The sequence below is a fragment of the Cryptomeria japonica genome, unplaced genomic scaffold (genome assembly GCF_030272615.1).
Source record: "Cryptomeria japonica unplaced genomic scaffold, Sugi_1.0 HiC_scaffold_145, whole genome shotgun sequence".
In the NCBI taxonomy this organism is placed as follows: domain Eukaryota; kingdom Viridiplantae; phylum Streptophyta; class Pinopsida; order Cupressales; family Cupressaceae; genus Cryptomeria; species Cryptomeria japonica.
In genome coordinates this window covers 312,337-338,364 of record NW_026728967.1, presented here as the reverse complement: position 1 = coordinate 338,364, position 26,028 = coordinate 312,337, and positions in this window count along the sequence as shown.

Below are 26,028 nucleotides of genomic sequence, written 5' to 3'. Positions count from 1 at the left end.
AAGGAAATCATTCACTTGATAACCGGATACCCTATCTTCGACCATGCCTGAGCTTAGAAGATGATATCATAGAAAGATTTGATCACTTTAACCGGAGTTGAATCTGATTGCAGAGGTCTAAAATTGAACAATGTTATAGACCCTAAGCTAAAGTTCGCAATTAGAGTCATAGGTTATTGTTTCTTTCAATCGGCAAGGGAAAACAGTGTACCATGTGTAGCTATTGATTTAGCATATAAAATTGTGAAGAAGGGAATGCAGATTGACCTATGCGAAGTATTGTTGAAAAATCTGTTTGAAAATCTCAACACCATAAGGAATCCAAAGAAGAACAACTCGGCAAATACACTGAAGTTTGGATCACTTTTGGTATGCATGTTTTTCTATTTTGAGAAATTCTTTCCATCAGTCGGTAAAGTAGTTTGGGAGCTACACCGACCAATCACTAATCAAATCAATGACTTTATCAAACGACTAGGTGATAATTTCAATGATATTATGGATGATTACTTTAGCAAATTTCAGGAAAAGATGCATAATAAGCACCGAATACCACCTTAGTTAGTGGAGAAATACAAAGAAGAAATATGTTTTGAAGTGGACACCAACTATTGCTATGGCAATGCGGTAGAACCAAGAACTCAATCTTTGCCGCCTATGGGTTATGAGATTGACTTTGACATTACACAACAGTAGATAGATGCCTATCTTGCACTGCCAAAGCATGCTACCAAGCTCAGATATGGTACATATGAAGAGGTCAAAGAAAAAGTGAAAATGAGCATAGTTGTACCGAAGGCAACAATAAAAGCTACAAAGATGATCAAAGCCTTGACTGAAAAATTTGGAGAAGGTTCTACCTCCACTCCTGCCAAAAGTCAACTACTTGCAATTGAGGAAGAATCTGAAGCTCATGAAGCTGCTATTACATTGAGCACTGAGTTGCCAAAAGGCAAAATTTTGAAGAGGAAGAAATAGGACACATCACAGGTATCACCGACTCCTCCAGTAAAGCGACCTAATACTAGATCATCTGCAATGTCACCGAGTAAGAAGCAGAAAACTGTTGAACTACCTAAGGTCACAAGGACTTACAAGAAAATGTCTCAGAAACTCATTTTGAGCAAAGAGTCAAGTGACACAGAGTCTGAAGACGTTAGCAAATTTCAGATTTTTAAGAGTACAAAGGAAATTGTGCATAGTGTTGAAAATTTTTGTTCAAATTTGAAACAATATGGTGGATTTGGAGCATTCAGATATGTCAAATATGACTCTAGAACTGAAGATGAGAAGAGAAAAGTAGAAGAGGTAGTTGTATGCACACTTCTCAAATTTTGAACAGTTACTTTGGAAGTTACTGGATTTCTTCCAAAAACATTGTATTCACATATTGACACTAGGTGGCAATATGCTATGGATTCGGAAAAATAGCTTAGAGAAAGAGTTTTGGTACATCTCTTTCCGGACATGTCGGTAGAAGACATAAAGAAACATTTGAAAAATTCTAAAAACAAATTTCAAGTAAAGCAAAGAGCCCTGAAAATGATGAATGGACTTTACCTAGAAGTTGAAAATGAAACTAAAGTCACGTGGCAAGAAATTTTCAGAATCAAGAGTGCAGATGAGCAGCAAAGTGAAGTTGAAATTGTTGATATTACCGAGCAAGATCCTATGTCCACTCTACAACTTGATGAAAATGTCATGGACACTGATGCACAGGAACAAGAAATGATAGAAGGAAATGTCTATGCCAAACTGGTATCTAGTGAATAAGTTTTGGAACAAGTCAAATCCTATCCTCCGGTAACTCACCTAGTTTCAAATGAGACTCCTCAAGACACTGAACAAGGCAAAGAGGGTCAACAATCTACAAAAGGAGAAGCTACTTCTTAGGCCACAGGGGAACAAACTTCTCAAGCACCTACAAGCACATAAACTATTGCCGCCGAGTCCACAAGCACAGAACTACCGAAGTACTTAACAGAGGCTACAGGAACTGACAAAAGTGTTGCCTCTACCGAGCAACCTACCGAGGATGATAAAGCCTCCAAAGACATTGTACTAGTTCAACCACTGAAAACCTCATCCTCCAAAGACAAGAAAATCAAGAAGCATAGCTTCAAGATAGATTTGTCTAAACCCATTGTGTTACCAAATGTAGACTTATCTAAATTAAAAGGGCAAGTACTTATTGAATTCAGAGAACTATGCAAAGCCAAAGTAGAGCAAGAGAAACAAATGGCTATACAAAAGAAAAATAGAGTACTTCAGAAGGTGAAAGCACTATTAGCAGAAATGCTACCTGAAGCTACAGTGATAAAAGATGCAGCCATCCATGTGCAACTGGATGAACTCCTCACCAAATTAGAAGCATCAGGAGTAGATGCATCTGAGTACCTAAGAAAATTGAAGGACAAAGAGCTCACTGCCAACATGATTGAAGAAGTACAGAAAGCCATTGCGGTCGGTAAAGTTAAGCTTGTCAACCTCATTGTTGAGTTGTCCCCTCAACTCAAACATATTCTTTATTTATTTCAAAAGCTCTGTAAATTCTCTTTTTTAATTAAAGATATCAAGCATAAAACCGAAGTTATAGAACAAGAGATCACCGGTCTCTCCAATAACTTGACCATTGAGCCAAATTCTATTCACAATTTCTACACCAAATTGCAAAATCTTATGGCTCAACAATTGGAACTGAGGAATGAAGAACACAAAATAAGGATGGACATTATGACTCTTCAAACCTTATTCATTCCACACTTGTCCTCCATCCAAGAACAGATCAAAAAGGCTACCTCTTTATCCACTCAGCAAGAGGGAAGAACTTTAGATGGTCTGATTTCACTGCTAGCTGATATTATAGCTCATAATTCACTCATGGATAATGTCAAGGATGCACTCTCTACCGCTCTCACTGATGCAAGAACAAAGTACAAATCCATTTTTAACCAGTTGCCTCCATCGAATGGTAACTATTTTTGTTGTTTGTCAAAAAGGGGGAGTATAGCATACTATATGTATATACCGAGCAGATCAGAGTATCAACTAGTACAGGTAATTTTGACAGGGGGAGCAGTGATCAAAGAGCAAAGAACAAATGCAGTGAACACAGAACATTGATCACCGAGCATGCAAAATCAAAATTATGTACAGTATATTGATAAGGGGAGTATATCTGAGTATACTATTTATTGACTATTGTATATACTGTCAACTTAGTCAAAATTTTGTTAGTATATAGATTTTTGAGTTATGACTTTGAAAGGAGTTTTGTCAAACATTTCAAAACTAATGTCAAAAGAGGAGATTGTTACTATTTACTAAGTTGTCAATAGTTTTATATCCAAAGTCATACTCTATTTGGTTAATACTACCAGAACATTTAGTCGGTAAGCACTAAAGTAGTCGGTTATAGAAGAAAGAAGTCACAAAGTTTAGTATTCATTGAGCTATCTACCGAGTAACATTCTATGTCTACCGAGGAGCAAAGAAGGTATACCAAGTAACCTGAACCGAGTGAAACGTGTTACCAGATTCATTGAACCTAGACACATGTGTGGAAACGTGTTACAAGATTGAGGAACAAAGAACCGTTATCACATAGGAAATTGCACTTCTAGATTGTGTATGATTTTGAGGACATCTATCCAATGAAATAATTTCTAGGGTTATTCATTCGATGAATCATGTTTGTAAGATCGAAGCATGAACAGGTAACCATCCTAAGAGATCTATTTATATACAGAATGATTTGAGGATAAAAAAAAAGGAGAACAAAATAGGAGACATATGTGATAGTTGAGTTGAAAGGATTATCAAGAGAAAGCACAATGTGTTGTGATTATTATGACTGATAGAGATATTCAGAGGTCACCGAGAGAGTCTTCAGAATACAGTTAAGGGACAAAGTAAATAGAAGGGTTTACCGAGTTGATTTGTCAATTACCGAGGTATGCTATGAGCAAGGTAATTTCATATTGAGCACATAGAGTCTGCTATAACATTTCAGATGTAAAGTTGCAGATATTTGTAAAGATTTTATTGAATTATTTTGAGTTGTAATAGAAACCTTTAACAAGGAAAAAGACTCTAACAAAGTCTGTAAATTGTAAAGCCTTTAACCAGGTGCAACATTTAGTTTAAGTGTTGTAAAATCCTTTAGCAAGGTAGATCTAAAGATCTTGATACTCCTAACAGGGTAAGCTATCAGAAATAGCTAAACATGTAACTCTAATTGAGCAACCTTTATTAGTGCAGTAGTGAAGTTGTGGGTGTCATCCCTACCGCAGTTTTTCTCTCTAACCAAGAGTTTCTGCGTAACCAAAATACATGTGTTATGGAGTGAATCATGTATGATTGTTATTTATTTGTTTTAGCATTATATTATGTTTCAGCTATATTCAGTTTATGCTTAACAATAAAGTTATTGTTGGAGAAAAGTTTTGAAGTACTGATTCACCCCTCCCCTCTCAGTACATTAGCTTTCCATATTGGGCCTAACACTAATATGTATACCTTGTTACTTTATCTTGACATGTCTATTGCTTGGTTGATTTCCCTTTAGGGTCAACTAGGAGATATGGTGTATTGGTTAAGTCTCTTCCACCTTGTTTCATAGGCCATGAGGTCAAATCTCTCTGGCTTCTTATTTTGCTAAGTCACAGTTTGGTTATTGGATTTAGTGCATGATTGGATTATTCATTTTATTAAGAATCTAATTGAGTAATTAATCTATTTAATCTAATTTATTGATATTTAATTGAGCTTCATTTATTGTTTAGTTATTTAGATTGTTTGATTTATTGTTGAGATGACTTTTATTTATTGATTTTAATTTAATTATTTATTTGAGTTCTATTTATTTCATTTTATTTATTTATTGGTGTTATTATGAATAATGATAATTAATTATAAATTATTGCATGGGGATTATTTAATTAAAATATGGAATATTATTTGCAAATAATATTATTTCTACCTACCATTTAATTATGAGGAGATAAATGCATTTCCTAATTTATTGTCATTCCTATAATATAGTAATTGAGTTTTGATTTATTTTACATACCCTTATTTTTTATTGGTCATCTTGATTGAGTAGGTAAGAAATATATAATTATATTATGTATTTTCTTGAACTTTGCAATAGTATGTATGATATATGGTTTATGGAGTTTTCCTATTAGTGGGAAAAACTATAGTCTATAATCTAATTTTTCTATTTATTTTGGCTTGCTGGTTTGGGCATGGATTAATCATCCAGCAGATGATTGCAAAAAAATTTTGAATTTGGATTGAAGGTGGGATTTGGATTTGGATTTGTGAAGGCTTGGTAATTTTAGATTTCATCTTCAACTTTTGGTTTGCAAATTGCAGGTTGGTGGCTTCTCTCTTCTGCATTTTATTTCCAGAAAATATTGCCTTCTCCGTGTCTACAAATTGAATTTGATTACTCTTGGGGTTTGTTTTGATTGTGGAAATGATTTGTCTCGATGTATTTCAATTTGTGTGTGCAAGTTTGGGAATGGGGGATATGCAGATTCGATTCTATGTCTTCATTATGCTTTATGTGATTTCACCGTGACTTGCATATTTGAGAACAAACCTTTAGGAAGCATTTGCAGTTATGTTTGGGTTCCTTTTAGGTTCTTATGTGACTTTTGTATGTTGTTTTGGATGGTTTCGTAATCTCCCCTTGTTTGAATCTGTTTTGGTGTCTTTCTCTTGTTATGTGAGGGTGGATTCTTTGTGACTACATTGTGAGTGTGCGAACACTTTCTTCCACTTGTTTTGGCTGCATCTAGTCCCTACCTAACTTTCTTGATCCTCCTATTGTTGGTTGATACATTTCTCTCTCTCCCTTATGGTTTTATCTCTTTTTACCTCAAATTATGCTCAGTAGGAGAGAGGATTTCTTCAACAACTTTTACCAATGAGTATGCAGTGAATGTTTTAGTTGTCCTTGTTGTTTTTTGGATGTCCCGGACCACATGTGTGTAGTATGAGGGTCATTTTGCACCCTTGAGTCTTCCTGAGACCCCTCCTAAGCCTTATGCCTCAGTATTGGGTTGTTTTTATGCAAATTTACCAGAAACGCTATGGAAACACCCAAGAGAACTATAGTATGTACCAAGGGTGCTATGGGACATACTAGAAATTCCACCATGCTCCCCAAGAACACCATTGTTCATACTAGATGTGCTGATAAACATGTCATGGGTGCTAAGGTCCTGATTTGCAGATGCAAGCCTAGAGACCAGAAATGCCATCCTAGAGACCAAAAGTACTGGAATACCTACCAAAATACTGACATACCTACCAGAAACACTAACATACATACTAGGCACACCATCCCAGGAACTAGGGGTGCTGAGCTGTCCTGAGGGTCTTCGAAAGTCAGTTTTTAACCTATTTGAGCGTAGTTTTGGTTTGTGTGATTACTATAGAGACCTGTGCACTATGTATTGACATTTTCAAATTTTATTGTGATTTATTTTGATCTCTTATGATGTTTCATGTTCTCTGGTAAGAGGGTTCATGTCTTACCATTGAGGTGTTTTCTATGCGATTTGACACTCCGACGAGAGGAACAATGCCTTGTTGTTGAGGGATTGATTATATGACTCTAGTGGGATGTGTTATGCCTCACTATTGAGGATTTGATGTTATTTGGGTCTCTTTTATTTTTTTTCATTCATGATTGGCTTATCTTTGATGTTGCATTTGTGAAGGCCTCCTTCTTTGAGTTTGATTCATGAATCCATATTGCTCAGTTTGTGCTTAGTTTGTTGAGATTGTTATTGTATATTCTTGGGCCTTCATGATGATGTTATGTGTTCATTGGATATATATTTCACCCTATGGTAATGGTCCATGGTAGGGAGAGTGGGCTCTTGCATGTGTGGACTAGGGTCTTGAGCATTAGGCCTCTAGGAGGGGGTCTAGACTTATTGGAACCACATGAAGAGTTTGTTGTAATTGTAGGTGATAACTTAAACAATTGATTAGTGGGGCTTGGGTATTAGGAATTCACTAAAAAAGATAATAATTGATTGTGTTCCCCTCCTCATAGCCCTAGAAGCGTGTATGCTCAGGATGAGCTTGGGAAGACTGTTGTAGTGGTAAACCAATCTCCCTTGAATGTCTCCAAGGTTGAGATGGTTCCACATGTCTATCAGGGTGAGGCTTTGCCCCTTCTATGGTGAGGATAGCATGTGATGACACTCTTTCCCTACATATTTCCATTGTCCATATGCCTTGCTTTATCGATTATGCCTTTGGAGGGTCTATCGATGATTTCAAACTTATGTTGCAGCTTGGCGTTGTGATCTCTTGTTGGAGTCTTGTTGATTCTTGATGTATCCTTTGGCTGGTAGGTGTAAACTTAGGTCATGAGTGTGAGTTGGAAAATTTATCATCTTCTAGCACGGGGGATGGTTCCTTGATTGGTTCCACATCATCAGGTGGTTGATTTCCTTCTTCCATTCGGATACTCTCCGTGGTTTTGCGTGCGTGGAATGAATTCTTCATGAGATTGCACTTCGGAGATGATTTTCTACGTGCATGGAAAGAAGATATTGTATCATGTTATTTTGATTATGTAAAGAGATTATGCACCTTTCTAATAGGTATCTATATGTAAATGAAATAAGACATGATATAGAGATTAGAAAGAATGCTCTAATGTTTCCTTGATGTATAGAATGATTATTATGTAAAATGAGTTTATGGATTCTATGTGAATGTGAAATGGAATAGTTATACATATTTGGGTTGTATCATGCAATGGAATTGAATTATGTTATGCCTTAGAATGAATGATGGAAGGAATAGAATAGTTGCATTGATACTTGAGTAATTAGGAGTTTATGAGGAATGAATGGTTAAATGTAACTTATGTTGCTTTCTTAAGAGATTACTAAGTGAAATAATATGCATATGTGATAGTATTGATTTAGATGCATGAAAAGCAAATGGTTAGAGGATTTGAGAATATGATCTTCTAGGTAGATGAATCTTATGATAGAATGTCATTAGTAGTAACGTTAAGATATCCTAGGGAATAGATGTGTTGTAAGAGTATATTTGGAATATGCTAATGTTAGAAGATTTAATCTTCTTGTGTAGTATAGTTTAATGGTGTTTTTACATGATGATATATGTGTTCTTGCATTTGGATAATGTTGTATTGATGTATATTAATGTTGGAATAATGTAATGATTTTTTTTTTAAAAAAAAAATTCTCCACTTGATTAGTAGATTTTAGATTATTTGTCTAGGGTATTTTGGCCGGCATTACACAGAGCACATTTCCACCCTACCACGAAGTAGTTATACTTCCTCAAAATCTTTTATGACACAAAAGATACCCATCCCAACACAAGAAAGACTAGCAATGTGATACTGGAAAAACAATAAAGACACATATCTCAATATTCAATATCGTGAAACATATTCTAATTGACATCTTCCATAAAAAAAAATTCACAATGCTTGTCCAATATGCATATAATCTATGACCTGGCATATCTCACTAATAGTCAAATAAATAACTAATACTCAAAGTTTTTATGAATCAACACCTATTATGTTATTCTAGATCCATTCAATATGTGACTACCTCAACTATAGCTATACATTATCTAATAGAGAATATATATAACTCATTGTCCACCAAGTGTCAATATGAGACTTACAAGTAGTTTTCAAATGATGAGATTTGATGTTCATGATGTTTTCATAAAAAATCTATAACCTTCACTTGAAAAGTTCAACGTAAAATGTTAGCCATATCCTTTCTATGTCTTTCAAGTTCTAAGGATATAATACTTATATATTGATAATTGTTCTATATACACTATTCTAATAGAGAATTCTTTTGGACATATCATAATATTTCTTTATCATTGTTTCACTCTACAATAAGTTTATACAAAAGTGAAACAATGTAACTTGTTGAGTTAAAGAAATGTGCAACAAAACAACTTATAGTAGGCTTCTTCTTTAAAGAGTGAACAAATGTAAGATTACATCTAAATATGCTTATACTTTTAGGAAATCTTTCAATTTAAATAACTCTAGATGGTTAAGATCTAAGGATATTGCCTAATCTATTTTACATTAGGAGTCTATCTTGTTGTCCGTTATTTAAGTTGATAGACTAAGTCTATCATATATTGACATACAAAAGATTGACATTTTCACTATCATGCAATAGATTTCAATTAAATAACTATACAATGTATTCTCAAATTAATAAATTACAACTATATTTATCAATCAATTTTAATCTTTAAACTCCTATTAAATTCATCACATGCATATATTATTGAATACTGCATGTAAATGTGGAAACATAGACAATATGGATATGTTGTCAAGGTTTTCTCGTACACCAAATCCATATATAATCTTTGTTAAGAATGCCATCTTTTTTTTCCCAAACATGACCATATATAAAGTGCATGATTTACTAGTTCTCCTTCTTGACTTCATGTCAACTCAACTATTTAAGCACCCTTTATTCTTAACTTCCTCTCAATAAAATACGATAGCTTTCTTAATAAATTCCTAAACTTAGCTTTTAATTTATGCTTAAGAAAAAAATAGTAAATAATCATTATTAAAAGAACTTTTAAAAAATTCATGATAATTTAGTTTTAAATAAAGATAATCTTTACTTTAATTTTGAAAGAACTGAACATGTTATTTTAATGAATTCCTTTACTTTTAGTTTAATATTATATTTTATTTTTTTTCTTTTTTTTCCCCCCCTAGTAATTACTTTTCCTTATTAGAAAATATAATATGAATTCTATTTTTAGTTTCTAAATAATATTAATATATTAATTATTAATATAATTTCTCATTTATTAAATTTAAAATTTTAAGAAAAAGAAAATCGATAAATATATTAATTTATAATATTAAAAAATCATATATAATAAATTTAATTATTAAACAAGAATTTTAAAAATAATAAGAATCATGTCACATTGATTTCAGGTGTTCAAGTCATGTGATTGGTGATAGAGAAAAGTTTATTAACCTTTAGAAATATGTTGGTCGATTAGTTAAGGTTGCAAGAGAAAAAATTGCACCTATTTGTTGAAAAAGAAGCATCTCTATTGATGGTGAGGATAAAACTAATGATGTTTATTACATTAAAGGTCTAAGACAATAACCTACTGTGTGAGTCAAATGTGTAGCAAAATTTATAAGGTTATATTTCACGAGTCTAGATGTGAAACCAAAAAAGGAAGTTTCAAAAGATTAGTTGCAAAAAGTACAATGACTAATTGCAATGTTTATGATGTGAAGGAAAATAATGGAGGTAATTATTTTGTAGTGCCTCTTCATGCCTTGCATTTGAGACTTGTAATGCCTCTTCATGCCTTGCATTTGAGACTTGTTACTTTGACTTGTTGGACTATGTTTTGACTCTTTACGTGTGGTTTATTTCAGTGTTCTGTGTTTATGAATACATTCATGTGATTCATGTTATTGGTCGTTTTTGTGATGCTTATGTTTCAGAATATGATTATTGTTATATTCCATTTGAAATAAAAATATTGGTGTTCATAAGGGTTTACTAATGACATGAATTATATTGGTGATTTATTATGGTGTTGCATGTGATGCTAATCCATGTTTGGATGCCATTATTTGATGATTGATTATTGATGATATTGATGCTTATGGATTTTATGTGTAGAATAGATCTTTATTGTATTGTTTGCTTGGGGTAGGGTGAAAGGAATGATTTTGTATTACTCATTCATGAGCTCCATACGATGCCATGATTTCCTTTTACTATATATATATATATATATATATATATATATATATATGTATATGTATATGTATATGTATATGTATATGTATATGTATATGTATATGTATATGTATATGTATATGTATATGTATATGTATATGTATATGTATATGTATATGTATATGTGTGTGTGTATGTGTATCTGTGTATGTGTATCTGTATATGTATGTATGTATGTATGTATTATATGTATGTATGTTTGTATGTTTGTATACAATATGTTTTTGGTGTAAGATTTCAAGTACTAGACATCGACTCCACCTGGTTCCATAGGTTTGAGCGTGTCTTTACAATTCCCAATGGTGGTAAAAGGAGATAGTAAAAGGCCCAAAATGTATCTAGCCCTAGCCATTGTCCTAATTTAGGGACAATTACCTAGTTTTCATTTTATCCTATCAAATTTGTCATGTGAACAATATTTGATTACCCAATTGTCAATGGTTAGTCTTGTTTTGATGTTGGCACTATTTTATAATTTATTTGAGTGTGATGGATTTTATGTAATTATTAATATAAATTATAGCATATGCCTTGTATATTAAATTAATAATTAATTAATGATTATTGTGGCTTTAAATGTAATTTTGCTTTAATAAATATATTTTAATATTGGATAATATTTAATAAATGATCTATTAAGAAGATTTATTATTTAAATGATTTATGATGTATTGATTATTATTTATTATTATTGTGCAAGTTGAATATCTTATTATATTATTGTTCTTTGAGGTGGAACTAAATGTATTTTCTTGGTGGAACTGGTTGTCCTATATTTTTATGGATAATTGTATTTAAATTAAAACTAGTTATTTATTGTGAGAATTATTAATTAGTCATAGAAATTCATTATTATTATTTATTGTTTATTATTTTAAAATGATTTACTATTTGTGGTTACTATTATTGAATGATTTATTGTTTATTTTTTTCTTATTATATTATTAGATTAATATTTTATTACCTAGTTAAGTGGGTGTAACCACTAGTTCTATTTTAGTGGATTATTGTATTTTAATAGAAATTAATTAATTATTATTTCTTGGTTGCCAAGAAACAGTTATTTATTTTTAGGGGATTTGTAATTGGTGATTTAATATTTATTTATTCTTTTTGAGTGATTTATTATTTTTAAATGATTTATCATTTATTATTTTATTATTTTATGAATTATTGTTTAATGAAGATTTTATTTTGGGAATTAATTTAATATTCTTTATTTATTTAATAATTTTACGTTCAGGGTTTTGCTTTTCTTTGTGATCTCTATTTAGGTAATTAAGTTTTATTTATTATGTTTGCATGAGAGTTAATGGTGTTGTGACTATTGTAGTCACATAAATCTGTCCAGCTTAATAAAATGAATATTTGCTATTTATTTGATTAAAAATACACTAGCCATAAGTTAATTAAATTAATATTTAATTAATTCATCTTCAAACATTCTTCTATTAATTAAATTAATTATTCAATTTATTTTAATTAATTCATTACATCAAACTCACAATCAATTAAATGAATAAATCAGATTTATTCAATTTAATCCCCTTTCCTCTTTTAAATAAATTAAATAAAACATTTATTTAAATCATTTATCCCCCCCCCCCCAACTTGCATTTTCCTACAAATGTAACTTGCACCTATTTATTGAAATAAATAAATTTTATTTTAATAAAAATCTTATTTTCCCTCACCCATCAAACCCACTTGCAATCCTAACCCCTTCTAGATTCTTCTAAGCCCTTCCTAATTAACCTAATCCATCCCCTAATTATTGTCACATTCCTAAGAAACTTGGAGTCACTTCTCAAAGACCTCAAAGTCTTTGAAAAACATTTATTGCTTTGTGTGTTCAACAATTTAACCTCTAAAGTCTTTCAAACCACTTATGGCTCTTACATGACCATTTATGGTTAACCCCTAACTCAAACCTCATGTGACTCATGTGTCTCCTCAAGCATTTATTGCTTTGACCATGTTATCCCTTTTACCTTTGCACAAGAGTTTATCCATTGGATAAAAGCTTTATTCTTTGAATAAAGAATTTATTCACTCAACCAAGCCTTGACCTTACCTCCCAAGTTAACCCTCAAGTCATGTCAAGCATTTAATGCTTCTTCCCTCTCCTATCAACCCCTCTCATGTTGACACTTGTCATCCTAGGATTGGGTTGAAAGCCCTCACATGGATTGAATATCATTCAATCCTGACCCTTGTTGAGATTACTCAATCTCAACCATCCATTGCTCCATTTTCCCTATAAATAGAGCCCATTTCTTCATAATCCAAATCCTGAAAACTTGTATGCATTTAATCTATAGTCAATTTTAGAGAGCATTTTAGCATAAAATCACATATATTATCATTTTGGACTAAAATAAATCTTAGTTCATTTCATAGGTTCTCATATCTAGTTTATTTTACACTTGCATAGCATAAGTTTGTAATCATCTACAATCTTGAACCTCCATAACCATCCATAGTGCAAAAAGCTGCTGAGAGCTACACTAATTTGGTACTTGGAGAGGAGAGAAACAAAGGAGAAGGAACTAAGAGCATGATAGAAGGCATTTGGAGATGCGGCGTTATACTTGTTTCCCTAGTTAATTACTTTAGCATGTTTCTAGTATCTCTTTTGATATGCCTGCTTAGATTAGTTTTTGGTTGAATAACACTAACGATTTCTTGTGTTTTTGTGTGTTATACAACCATAGGTTCCAGTCTAGCCTTTTTCATATTTTGCAGAGCATCATTTGGTGAACCCGACGTGAATCGAAACACCCAACAACAAATTTTTGTTTAAAAAATAACTATTTGACTGTTTAGCTTGACACAAAGGTTGCGCTTTGGTGCTTTTGATCTTGTTTTAGCGCTATTGCAATTTGATGTTCTAGCGCTATTGTATTTACAATAGCGCTATTGTATTTACAATAGCGCTATTGTATTTACAATAGCGCTACTGTCTCAAATTTAGCACTTTTGCCCATATATTAGTGCTTTTGAGGTTTAAGTAGCACTTTAGAACATGTTTTTGTTGTTAGAATTTTCACTTTAGCGCTTTGTCTTTGTTTGGCATGTTTGTGTTAAGTAGCACTTCTGTTTGTACACAGAGTAATGCTATTGTAAAAAAGGCCATGTAACCGATAAAATAAATTTTCTTAGGCTTGTAGAAGCCCACCATAGGTTCGGATTTTCCTAACCATTCATTTCTTGTGCATGTTTTAAACTAACTTCTTTTGTTGTTCAAAGTTAAAATTTTTATTTGGTGCTCTAAAATTGAACAAACACAAACTTCATTTCTTGCAATTTAGGATAAATCTTGTTTTAGTGCTCTAAAATTGAACAAACACAAACTTCATTTCTTACAAGTTAGGGTCAATCTTGTTTTGGTGCTCTAAATTGAACAACACAAACTTCATTTCTTGCAAGTTAGGATCAATCTTGTTTTGGTGCTCTAAAATTGAACAACACAAACTTCATTTCTTGCAAGTTAGGATACACTCTATTTTTGGTGCTTAAAACAAGACAAGACAAATTTCATTTTATTGTATCAAAATTAAAGCAAAACTCACAACCAACACTTCAATTTTTGGTGCAAATAAAAAGAACAATCAATTTATCTTATTTTGCAAAATGATTTACTTCATGCAAACATGTTTTTCATTAAGTTGACCAGGATTTTCAAATTCTAGTTTACTCAAACATATTGCCTTTGAAGTTAAAAAGAACACCATGATTGTTGGAGCAACATCTCCAAATAGATAGAAAATCATTGCAATGACGAGTTAAAAAGAACAAGTGCATTTCGTGTTTGGCACACTTGTGCAAAAGAGTTTGTCTAGTGGTCTACTTCTAACACACACTATCCTCTCCCTTGGCTCTCGTGGTCCCAGGTGCAAGAGAAAAGTGTTAGTAACACTCAAACTTTAATCTTTTTAAGAGACACCTGCCAAGGGATCGATCACTCTTGGGAACGACCTCGCACGGTAAATCCTTTGAGTTGCTATAGAAATAAGGTGAGAGCAAAAGCTGCAACCTTAGGTATAGTTGCTCCTATAGTGTAACTCGTTGAAAGGACAAATGGGCCCCACCACAAGTTACAAGGCTCTTAAGTGAGTCACTGCAGAATGAACTTATGTCTAAAAACATCAAACATTACTAAACACCTTTAAGTAGTAGCCCACTCATTCTATTGATTGAGGATATTTGTGAAACGTTTAGTGCAAGAGCATAGATGGTTTTGCTCCCAAGATACTCACCATACATATTTCCTTGAGTAGAAACATAGCTTTTTGAAAGGTTATTCATAGCCTGATAAAAGTGGTGACTCCCCCATCATAGGGATCATCTATTTGTTATGATTGTGCAAGACTTAGTATATCACATCCTTACCTGCCATGACGGGATTCATAAGGTATGTAGTACCAAAGTTGATGAAATATCAAGATGTGGGTTGAAATTATCACAACTGGCCATTTGACCTTAGGGATAAAAAGTGTTTGAAGTGTCTTCATTTTGTGTCAGACCAGTACAAATTGAGCCGACTTGAGGATTTGGAAAACACCTAAAATACATTTAAAGGAAAGGGTCATAAAAATCCAAAGATTGGGTTGATCTAGACCCACACTTACTTGTGCCTTTTGAGGCAACATTCTTGTGTTTGTGTGCTTGCTTTGTTTTCTTGTCAAAGAAACATCAAAAATCAGTTCCAAAAACAAAGTGATTCATCTAACATAAACATTTTCAAAATACCAACAAAGATAAAAAACAAAGAGCAATAGTACCAAAATTATATGACCATTCTTCACATCTTGAGAAAGAAGAATCTTCATCAACATGTCAACTTGAAAAGAAGACCATTAAGCTCAAAAGCTTTAATTAGAAGGAGGAAATTATTCTATCTTAATAGACAAGTCTTTGTCTCTAATAGAGCCTTCTTGCATCACATGTGTCTTTATATTCAAGGGAAATCAAACGAATTTGATCAAGAGTCATTGAACCACAGAGCTTTTATGCAATATAGAGCTTTGAGTTATCACAAAAACAAAGGAGGCAAGATCAACCCTGACTTCTCTCTAGACATTTGTATCACATACAACGTAGCTCGAGAATGACCACCAACCCCCGAAAGGGAAGAAGAGGAGTTTGTTCCTTATGTAACACAAAGTTTCTATTAAAGTTAAAACATCTCATCCACTACCCCATTCACACATCATCTCAATCCATTTCAACTCTCCAAAACATCAAGAGGTTTTTATCCTAAAGTTCTCTTTAGATATTGCTTGAATCAAACACAATTCATCACTTTTTAGAGTGTCTCGACATCTAGGATAAACTCATCCTAAAAGAGGCATTTCTATACGGGTTAAAACTAGTCTTTGAGTGAATCCTCTCATTACTAGGTAGTTGAATCTGTAACACATCTTAGTTCCCTCTAAACCTTATCACATCCAACTTTGTCAATCAATCACAACAAGCAATTCAAGAAAGGACTTTGGTAATATCTACCTTTAGTGTTAGAGATTCATATACAAAATACTCCACCAAACATAAATCTCTCATTTCATCAACAACTCATCATCATTTTCACCCAACTTCAACAAAAACTTGTGAACAAAATGGCTCATACTAGATCCAGAACTAGACAAATAGAAATTGAGGAAGAAGACAAGGAAAACATCAATGAATTCCAAGAAGCTCTTGGAGGAAACATATCTGAGAAAAATCCAAGTACTACTCCTACGGCAATAGAAAGGGCACAACACAACCCTCTCTTTAATAGACTTTTTGATGAAATACTCAAGAGCAATGCTGATGCTCACTTATTGAGACTTGCTCAAGAGGGCGCCAAACTACCCTCATACTTTGATGTTGCACAACTAAGACAAGCATCAGAATGCCAAAGTTGTAATGAGGATGAAAGAGGACAAGATCCCATCAGATACAACCTTCATCAAGGTAATCCACCACCTCCTCCTCCTCCTAATGACATAGACATGCTATGACAACAAGTCAAAAATCTTGCCCAACAACTTTGCAATGGCATGAAAACAAACCAGTTTTCACTTGATGATATTTGTCCCTATCCCTTTGATAGGAATCTTCATATGCCACCTTTTCTGTGAGGGTTTGAAACACCCAATTTTGAAAAGTATAGAGGAAAAGGAGATCCTCGTGATCATGTTAGAGAATTCCATTCAGTATGCCTAGAAGTGGCATACGAGGATACGTACCTAATGTGACTCTTTCCCTAGAGTTTGGGAGGAACAACCACATCATGGTTTTCCCAATTATCAAGTGGCATTAGGACCTTTGAAGAATTAATCCAGAAATTCCTATCGCATTACTCACACAACATTGAATGGGATATCACAATGGGTGATCTATGTAACACTAAACAAAAACTAGGTGAGCTATTTTCGGTCTTTCTGCAATGATGACGTCAAATGTCTAGCAGACGTTCACTTCAATTACAAGAACGAGAATTAGTGGAAATATTTATTTCCAACTTAAATGATGAAATGGAATTTCACCTAGACCTCAAAGATGTTGAGAAAAATGGTGTCTCAACCTTGCATTTATGCGAGGTTACTATTTATAGTAAGTTTTCATTTGAGCACGAAATGGTGCGAAACTCTCCCTGAAGCTTCTGGTTGGCTAGATAAGCATTCTGGTAAAGTTTCATTACAAGGTCACAACTAGTTTTGAAGATATTAAAGTTTTCATCTTGGAGGGGTGCAATAAAATGTTTAAACTTAATTTTGGGGACTTTAGAGGCTTCGAAATGCCCTGAAAAGTGGCTGTAACCGGCGAAGCAAGTTACGAGGTGATAGAGCACTTCACGAGCTTTCTGGCGCTTCAAACGGTTCGTCAATCGGACACCCGGTTCTCAAGTTATGGCCTCCGGAAGTTTGTACTCCTGAAATAGGAAAAATAATTTGTATCGGATACATAAATGAGCTGTAAAAGGGAGCGACACGTGTTGATGTATGCTTTAACATGTCATAGAAGGGAGATAAGGTCGGCTACACCTTATTGGGTGGTTTTAGCCCATGGTTTTGTAATACCATTTGACGGTTTCTTGTATTGTATCTCCTATTTATGAGGTGTGAGAGATAGAGGTTGTGTGTAAGAGTCTTATGGCTATTGAGTTGCCTCTGAATCTCTGATTAGTGGTACTCCTGCGAAGAGCTTGCTCTGCAAGTATTTTGTAATCTATTTTTGATTGCTGAATAAAATATTGAGCTGCTTTTGGAGGGTGGGGTTTTTCTCCCGAAAGGGTTTTCCCCACGTAAATCACTGTGTTGTGGTATGAATGCTATTATATCTATTTCTATTTTCTGTAACTGTTGTACTGATCTGAAAAAGTTTTGCATTACCCTCCTCTCAAGGTTAGTGTAGGAAGTTGTTTCCGCTACTTAACTTCCTTACAAGTGGTATCAGAGCTTGATCACCTTTGGTTTCAATTGTGGGTAGTTGGGTTTTTTGAACTAATCCAGATTTGAGTGGGAGCTTGTGCAGAAGACACTTTTTGATCTTGTTGCAGGAATATTCAGATGGTGAGTTCGTCAGGGAGAATAGAGGTGGAGAAATTTAATGCAAGTAATTTTGAGATGTGGAAGCTGAAGATGGAAGATCTGCTAATAGATCGAGATCTTTGGGATGCTGTTGATGCGAATGTCCAAAGGCCCTCAGATCCTACTGCGGCAGCTCAGTATAATGTTGTGGACCGAAAAGCCAAGGGTCTAATCAGACTGTGCCTGGCAGACTCTGTTCTAATCAATGTCCATGAAGAAAACTCTGCAAAGAAACTATGGACTAAGCTTGGTGAGATGTATCAAGTGAAATCTTTATTAAATCAAATTTTCTTAAGAAAGAAATTGTATTCCTTGAAGATGGAAGAGGGTGGACGAATTGCAGACCACCTAGAAGCATTCAATATGTTGGTGGCTCAATTAGTATCCATCGGTGTTAAGATGGACGAGGAGGAGAAATGTCAGATCTTGCTTTGCTCTTTGCCTGATTCGTGGGATTCTCTTGTTATGGCTATCGGTAGTACTTCTGTTGTTTTGAAATCTAAAGACGTGGTGGGTGCCCTACTCGGTGAAGAGATGCGAAGGAAGGTATCCATCAGTTCAAAGGAAGCCCTAACCATTCGTGGAAGACCTAAGGAGAAAGGCAAGAAGAATGAGAAGCGCGGCAAGTCCAAATCCAAAGGGAGATCGAAATCTCCTGGAAAGTCCAAAGTCATTTGCTGGAATTGCGGTAAACCGGGTCACATCCGTAAGGACTGCAAAGAAGAAAAGAAGAAGAAAAAGAAAAAGTTCGATTCTGATTCTGAGTCCGACAAGGAAGATGGCGATGCATTTATTGCGGCTTTGGCAACTCATGCAGGTAATGATGCCTGGCTAATTGACTTAGGTGCATCTTTTCATATGACTTCCAATAGAAATTGGTTTTCTGAATATGAAGGATTTAATGGAGGTAAGGTGTACTTGGGTGATGATTCACCTCTAGACATTGTTGGTCGAGGTAAAGTTAGAATCAGGTTTTCTGATGGTAGAATAAAAAGGATTAATGGTGTGTTGCATATCCCTGGATTAAAACGAAACATGTTATCTGTGAGCAAACTGATAGATGCGGGTGTGCAGGTAGTCTTTTCTGAAACAGGATGTAAGATGCTTAAGGGTGCTATGGTAGTTGCTAGAGGTGTCAGGTTTGGCACTTTGTATAAGCTTGAAGCATACACTGTTGAGTGTAATAGCACTTCTGTAAAAAGTAAATCTGCGGATACTTCACTGAAAAATTTGAAGGTTTCACCTTCAGCAGATGGAAATGGTTTTTGGGTACCTAAGGGTGCTCTTTCATCTGAAGCAAAGTTACCTACAGAGAAGACTATGTTATGGCACCAGAGACTTGGCCACATTGGAGAAAAGGGTCTAAGGACCTTGAAAAATAAAAATCTTGTTGAAGGTTTGAATGATTGTAATCTTGACTTTGATTTCTGTGAGCATTGCATTTATGGAAAACAAAACCGCGTTCAGTTTTACTCGAGTTCTCATAAAACTTGTGGTGTTTTGGATCTTATCCATTCTGATGTGTTTGGTCCAGTAGATGTCTCTTCGATTGGAAAATCCACATATTATGTTTCATTTATTGATGATTTTAGTAGAAGGATATGGGTATATTTTCTAAAGAGTAAATCTGAAGTTTTTAGTCATTTTAAAGAATTTAAAGCAATGGTTGAGTTGCAGACTGGAAAGAAAATAAAATGTTTGAGAACTGATAATGGCGGTGAGTTTTTCTCTAATGATTTTGATAGATTCTGTAAAGACTGTGGAATTAACAGGCAGAAGACAACTCCGTATTCTCCACAGCAGAATGGAGTTGCAGAAAGAATGAACAGGACACTGATGGAGAAGGCTAGGAGTATGTTGAGTGGTGCTGGTCTCGAACAAAAGTTTTGGGCTAAAGCTGTTGCCACTGCTTGCTACCTGATTAACAGGTCTCCTACATCAGCTCTTGTTGATAAAACGCCTATGGAAGTGTGGTCAGGTCACAAGCCTTCATTGAGACATCTTAGAGTTTTTGGTTGCGAGGCATATGCACATGTGCCAAAGGAGAAGCGAACAAAGTTGGAGAACAAGGCTGTGAAATGTATCTTCATCGGGTATAGTTATGGTGTGAAAGGATACAAGCTTTGGGACCCTGTTGCACAAAAGGTAATTCACAGTAGAAGTGTTATTTTTAGAGAAATTAAGTCTCCTTCTATTACATTGCAGCCAAAACAGACTAAAAAAGAAGATGTGATTCAACTTCCTTCTACACCTGAAAGAGTTGAATCGAGACCCCTATATAGGCAAGAATTTGAGGAGAGCTCGTCTAGCTCTGAATCTTCAGAAGAGGAGGAAGAACCTCCAACTCAGCTTGTTCGAAGGTCTACAAGACATAGACAACCACCTGAAAGGTATTCACCTAATGATTGGAGATGTATTTTTGCTCTGAATACTAGTGTGGATGAACCAAAATCTGTAGAAGAGGCATTAGGTATGAATGATGCAGAATCCTGGAAGATTGCTATGGAGGAAGAAATGGCAGCTTTGAAAAAGAATGATACATGGGATCTTGTACCATTGCCTGAAGGACGAAAACCTGTTGGTTGTAAATGGGTGTTCAAGAAAAAGATTGGTTCAGATGGAAGCATTGAGAAGTATAAAGCAAGGTTGGTTGCAAAAGGCTACTCTCAGGTTGAAGGTGTTGATTACGGTGAGATATTTTCTCTTGTTGCAAAAATGATGTCCATTAGATTTTTGCTTTCTATTGCTACTGCTTATGATTTAGAGGTTGAGCAAATGGATGTGAAAACTGCTTTCCTTCATGGTGATTTGGAGGAAGATATTTATATGACACAGCCAGAGCATTATGTGGTGAAAGGCAAAAGTAATTTGGTCTGTAAATTGAAGAAATCTTTGTATGGCCTCAAACAAAGTCCTAGGATGTGGTACCAGAAATTTGATACATATGTGTTGAGTTTGGGATTTGAACGTTCTAAATCAGATCACTGTGTTTATTATAAATCTTATGGTGATCATTTCTTATTCATTGCATTGTATGTTGATGATATGTTATTCATTGGTAAAGGGAAAGGTATGATTTCAGAACTGAAGTCTCAGCTCGCTGCTAAATTTGAAATGAAAGATCTTGGTGCAGCAAAGCACATTCTTGGGATGGAAATTAGAAGAGATAGGGTGAACAGAAAGCTATGGCTAGGCCAGAGTAAGTATGTGAATTCAGTGTTACAGAGGTTCAACATGCAGAATTGTAGACCATTGAGTGCTCCTTTTACAGTTGGAATGAAACTATCTATTTCAGATTGTCCTACATCCCCATTGGAGATGGAAGACATGAGCAGAGTGCCTTACCAAAGTGCGGTTGGAAGCTTGATGTATGCTATGGTCTGCACTAGACCAGACATTGCCCAAGCAATGGGAGTACTTTCTAGATATATGTCTAATCCTGGTAGAGTTCATTGGGATGCAGTCAAAAGAGTCTTCAGATATTTGAAGGGTACTTCAGAGTATTCTTTGTGTTATCATGGTAATTCAGTTGGAGACATGACTTCCCTTGATATCCATGGTTATGTGGATTCAGATTGGGCAGGTGATATTGATAGCAGAAGATCCACCAGTGCTTATGTGTTTACTTTGTTTGGTGGTGCAATTAGTTGGATGAGTAAGCGACAGGCTGTGGTTGCTTTATCCACTACTGAAGCAGAGTATATGGCAGCTACTCATGCTTGTAAAGAGGCCATTTGGCTTAAGAGATTGTGTTTGGATAATGGAATAAAACAAGGTACAGTGACAGTTTACTGTGATAGTCAGAGTGCAATTAGCCTAGCTAAGAACCCGACATTTCATGCCCGGACCAAACATATTGATGTTCAGTATCATTTTGTTAGAGATATGGTCGAAGATGGTAGGGTGAAGCTGGTTAAGGTGGAAAATTTGATGAATGTTGCAGATGCTTTAACTAAGGCTGTGAGCACAGAGAAGTTCAGATGGTGTTCAGAGTCTATGGGCCTTGTGGCCCCTAGCAATTGATTCATTGTGTTGACATTCCCTTCTGCTCCTGCAAGGTGTTTGACAAGTGGGAGATTTGTTGAGAAAAATGGTGTCTCAACCTTGCATTTATGCGAGGTTACTATTTATAGTAAGTTTTCATTTGAGCACGAAATGGTGCGAAACTCTCCCTGAAGCTTCTGGTTGGCTAGATAAGCATTCCGGTAAAGTTTCGTTACAAGGTCACAGCTAGTTTTGAAGATATTAAAGTTTTCATCTTGGAGGGGTGCAATAAAATGTTTAAACTTAATTTTGGGGACTTTAGAGGCTCCAAAACGCCCTGAAAAGTGGCCGTAACCAGCAAAGCGGGTTACGAGGTGATAGAGCACTTCGCGAGCTTTCCAGCGCTTCAAACGGTTCGTCAATCGGACACCCGGTTCTCAAGTTATGGCCTCCGGAAGTTTGTACTCCTAAAATAGGAAAAATAATTTGTATCGGATACATAAATGAGCTGTAAAAGGGAGCGACACGTGTTGATGTATGCTTTAACATGTCATAGAAGGGAGATAAGGTTGGCTACACCTTATTGGGTGGTTTTAGCCCATTGTTTTGTAATACCGTTTGACGGTTTCTTGTATTGTATCTCCTATTTATGAGGTGTGAGAGATAGAGGTTGTGTGTAAGAGTCTTATGGCTATTGAGTTGCCTCTGAATCTTTGATTAGTGGTACTCCTACGAAGAGCTTGCTCTGCAAGTATTTTGTAATCTGTTTTTGATTGCTGAATAAAATATTGAGCTGCTTTTGGAGGGTGGGGTTTTTCTCCCGAAAGGGTTTTCCCCACGTAAATCACTGTGTTGTGGTATGAATGCTATTATATCTATTTCTATTTTCTGTAACTGTTGTACTGATATGAAAAAGTTTTGCATTACCCTCCTCTCAAGGTTAGTGTAGGAAGTTGTTTCGGCTACTTAACTTCCTTACAAAAGACACAGATTCCTTCAATGACATGATCACAAAAGGTTTAAAGTGTGAGTGGGTGCTCATCAAAAAAGGGCTAATCAAAATCTACAATGAGCCAAAAGATAGCCCTCGCCCACGCCTCAATAGTGACAAACCAAACTTTTGGAACAAAAATAAAAATATCATCAATGACGGGGTTGTGGATGCTAGAACTATCAAAAGTGCACAACCTGTGGTTCAGTTTGCTGGACAGAACCCCCCACCCAAGAATAACACAGTGGTTCCTCCAAATCAAGGCTGCATCACATCTCAAGACGAACCCAGATAGCGTCAACAAAATTTTAAGCCAAAACGAACATACACTCCCTTAGGGGAACCCATCGAAACAGTGTTGTGTCAGTTGGTTTCTCCAAATCAAGTAACCTTACCCAAAACATCAAATTATGAACCTCAAGTCAAGCCCGCATGGTGGAGAGATACTGAACACTGCGATTTCCATCAAGGAAAAGGACACAAAACAAGCAATTATCATAGATTAAAAGATCTTATTCAAGATCTTATTGACTGAGGTGATATTGAAATCGAAGGACACGACCCAAAGACATCAAACAATGATCATCTGATGTTCAAAAATCCACTTCCATCACTAGATCAAAGGGGTCCTTCTACTTCCAGGAGAAACACTGATACTACTGATTATACGCAAGCCGCATATAATTACACTGTAAATCACCTGTATGATGCCAGTGAACAAATTGCCACTATTACCATAAAAAATCCACCCATTTTCGATTGCAATGTTGTTACACGTCACGACAAGGTTACCATAAAAGCAGCTTCACAAGGTACCACATCAATCCCAAAGCAGTATAACCTTGCAGATCAATTAGATAAAATGCCCGCACTGATATCCATATTAGAGCTATTGTGCCTATCTCCATCTCATAAAACAATCTTGGATCAAGCTCTCCAAGAGGCATCAGTCCCTGCTAACTTGAATATAGATCAGTTCCAAGCCATGGTTGGAAGTCTAAAATCATCCCCTTGTCTCACTTTTTCCAAAAGTGACAATACATCCTTTTGGCAACCACATAACGCCTCACTCCACATTGAAGGATTTATCAACCAGCATAGGATCAAGTGAGTCTTGATCGATAATGGAGCAGGCCTGAATATTTATACACTACAACTAGTCACTGCATTGGGATATGCAATTGAATCAGTGGATCCCTGCAAGAAGATCACAATCAAAGCTTATGATGATGCAGAGCGTTCATCCAAAGGAGCAGTGGTGCTACCAATCCGAGTGGCCCTAGTGGTGAAGCACATCATATGTCAGGTTTTGGACCTTCCTCTACCATATAATTTTTTGCTAGGAAGACCTTGGATACATGCCATGCAAGCCATTCCATCCGCTTACCATCAGTGTATCAAGTTCCCACATAATGGTGTGGAAATTACAATCCTGGGAGATGCAAACCCCTTTGCATATTGTCATAACATAAATCATCAACTAGAGATTACTGTTCCCAACAATAGAGAAGCCATCTTGTCCACCTCATATGTAAGTCCAACCTCTCTTTCTAGTTCAAACACTACAATATCCAAGCAAGAGAAGCTCACAATGAAAATAGTAGAGGAAGGTCCTGAAGAATACAATCTAGGCCAGCTCTTTTGTGTTGGACAAATTCCCACTTCTCCAAGAACTCATGGTAAACCTCAGTAGGTACTTCATACACCAGCAGTCACACTAGCATGCACTTTGATGCCTTTCATCCTTGGAAAGAGTCAAGAAGAAGAGACCAGAGATGAGGAATTAGCAGAATGGATCTATAAAGATCCTATTACCACAGACATCCCACAAGCTAAGCTTCCCACAGATCAATATGGAAAGGGCCTGCTCATTATGCAAAGAGTGGGTTATGATGGCCAAAGTGCTTTGGGACTTTGCAAGCAAGGTTGACATAAGCCACTGCCAACAGAAATGAAGCCTAAAGATAACACAGGCTTAGGCTTTCAAAAGGAGATCTTTCCTAAACTCAGATTCAAAGGGAAACCCAACAAACCACTATATCATCTTATTACAAAGAGGTCACCTTTGATTATCAAAGCAGCACCACCCATCACTCCACCAATCAAAACAACAACCCCATCAACAGTGGTAACAACATCAAAAGAACCAATAGAAGCAATAGCCACTATATCCGAATTTCCAGCAGTATCAACATCACTGGCACTTCCAGCAGAAGCAGCAAAGTCAACAACACCAATACTTCCTATATCAGATTCATCGATCTCCATCATTCTTCCTGCAACACCAATCGTTACATCTACAATGGTACATCAGCCGATCACACCTGCAGTATTTAACTCGAAAGATATCCTAGTATGTTATAGGAACCAGATCCTAGAAAGTGACTTAGAAACTGACTCACATGAGTGGGAATTTGATTCAGTACACCTTGACACTTCAGATGAGGAAGACACCTCACTATCTCCACCCCACAAAGACATCCCTGTTTATGGAGAAGTGTGGATAACAACCTCTTGGGTTCTTGAACTGGAAACATCTTCCACAGACCCTACGTCACATCCTGTGCCCGATTCTGACAGGGAGAGTACCATTGATGACCTTGCTCATAATGTCTTAGCCCTCACTGAAACATCTCAC